The 2,500-nt window shown below is 44.3% G+C and overlaps 1 protein-coding gene across 2 annotated transcripts in view; it reads left to right on the forward strand.

The window, feature by feature from the left end:
- Positions 1-2,500, forward strand: part of trim9 (tripartite motif containing 9) — a 35,222-nt gene that overhangs the window by 15,205 nt on the left and 17,517 nt on the right. The gene's annotated exons all lie outside the window — the stretch shown is intronic.

A 2,500-nucleotide genomic window follows, 5' to 3' on the forward strand; every position in this document is an offset into this window, starting at 1 on the left:
ATCAGAGAAGATTTCATGTCTGTTATTATCAGAGAAGATTTCATGTCTGTTATTATCAGAGAAGATTTCATGTCTGTTATTATCAGAGAAGATTTCATGTCTGTTATTATCAGAGAAGATTTCATCATACTCCTCTACGGTTCAGAGACATGGAGGAGTACAAAGATCACAAAAAAGTACAAACTTTCATAATCCACTGCCTGAGGTGGATCCTTAATATACTCTGGCCAGATCCCATCAGTAACAATGAGCTCACCTGCCATCACCAGGCAGACTCGGAGCTGGAGCCTCTTAGGCAATAGGAGAGAACAACCTCCATCAGGGAGTGATGTAAGAAGAGGACGCTAAACCTCATGTTGTTTGTGTCTTAGAAAAGTAACTTCATTTCAGTTACTCTCATCCCTGATCACATGTAGCTGCACCCAGGAGACTGCTAGCTTAACATATGAAGTCAACAGCATCTTTGAATGTTACCCACCCTGGTTTGTTTCCCCTCTCCATTAACTAGAACGTGGAAACAAACAGTTGTTTCTTCTTGTTTGGTTTAAGCTGGTCTCAATGTGAAGCACCAACACGCTGCCTGTAACGTAGTAAAATGAATAAGTGATGATCCAACAGAGGCCCTCTATCTCAGTCCCTCGTGCTGTATTTAATGTGATGTGAGCTGAAACGGATTCTTCTGAACATCACAGAAGCACAAAGTCAAACACAGTCTGGATCTTCTTCCACTCAGCAGACGTTTGGTAGTCAGTCCACCCAGTCGGCTGCACTGGGGTCGTCAGTGAGACAGACAGGTGAGGAGACTGCTTCAATGACCAAATAACTCCAACTGAAAGGAATTCATGTTTTTATTGGAAAGCTGGTCCTGTAGACTTTATCGATCCTCTTGTCACCTGTCTGCAGCAGCAGTGTTTCCTTAACCGTCTGACCGAAATCAGCAGCGAGTCCTGCAGACTCGATGGGGCAGCGGGTCCTGTGGACTTGATGGGGTTGCTTGACCTCAATCTGTTGCAGTCTGAACTTGGTCTGCTTTCCCTTCAGCTTGATATAAACTCAGTTTTTATTTCTCATTACAGATTTCAGGAAGGTGGCTGGAATTCTGAGAGAAAAGAGAATTAGCGTGTGTGCCAAGCACGGGGCTGGGGGGCGCTATAGCCCCATCATAAATCTGTCTAGACACAGTCAAGCCCCCCCCTTTTTTTTGGTAGTTTTGTTTTCTTTTTAAATAAACTGTAAAAATAGTTTCCCACACATAGACGATACTTGGGCGAGAGAGCGAGAGCAGGGGAGAGAGAGCGCGAGAAAGTGCAGGCACGCATGTTGCCGTGTGCTAAAACATGCAACCATCTTCATCTAATGAAACGTTGATGTTCAAGTTAATGAAAATCGATCTTAACTTAATAAAAATATGGGACAGGACAAGATGTGAGAGAGAGAGAGAGGAGCTCAAGGTGCCCCGGTAGTCTAAGCCTATAACAGCATAACTAGGAGCTGGTCTATACCTGTACCAGCCCTGACTATAAGATTTATCAAAAAAGGAAAGTTTTAAGTCTATTCTTTGGCAGTGTGTCTGCCTCCCGGACCCCGGCTGGAAGATGATTCCAGAGGAGAGGAGCCCGATAACTGAAGGCTCTACCTCCCATAGTACATTTAGACACTGTAGGTACCACAAGCAGGTCTGATAACTGAAGGCTCTACCTCCCATAGTACATTTAGACACTGTAGGTACCACTAGCAGGCCTGATAACTGAAGGCTCTATCTCCCATAGTACATTTAGACACTGTAGGTACCACTAGCAGGCCTGATAACTGAAGGCTCTACCTCCCATAGTACATTTAGACACTGTAGGTACCACTAGCAGGCCTGATAACTGAAGGCTCTACCTCCCATAGTACATTTAGACACTGTAGGTACCACTAGCAGGCCTGATAACTGAAGGCTCTACCTCCCATAGTACATTTAGACACTGTAGGTACCACTAGCAGGCCTGATAACTGAAGGCTCTACCTCCCATAGTACATTTAGAGTATGAAGGGTCTTTTGCATTCGCTTTATGTTTTCACACCGGAGGTTGCTGCTTGGTGGAGAAGTGTTGTCTGTCTTTGATGGTTTTAACCCTTTGCTGAGGATGATGTTCTGGTCCTTTTTAAGCTTTTGTCTTTAATTTTTGAATGTGAATTGACCTTTAATTTGAAGTCTGGATTTTGGTTAGCGTTTATTGTTTATGTGGCAGTATTATAATACGACACACTGATGCTGTTTGACTGCAGTCGTCTGTGAATCATGTTCCTATATTTACTGAGGGCCTTGGAGCGGCTGCAGAGAAGATTTTCCTTTCAGTTCAGCCCCTCACATAGCAGCAGTGAAGTTTCTGTTACCTAGCAACCAACAGTCCAGCACCTCCATTTGTTTCTCAGTGTAAGGAGGAGGCTGTGTGGACATGAGAGGAGGGAGGGAATCTCCCCCATCCAATCAGTCAAATGATCTCTGAATTCAGTT

The sequence above is a fragment of the Labrus mixtus genome, chromosome 18, assembly GCF_963584025.1.
Source record: "Labrus mixtus chromosome 18, fLabMix1.1, whole genome shotgun sequence".
Classification (NCBI taxonomy): domain Eukaryota; kingdom Metazoa; phylum Chordata; class Actinopteri; order Labriformes; family Labridae; genus Labrus; species Labrus mixtus.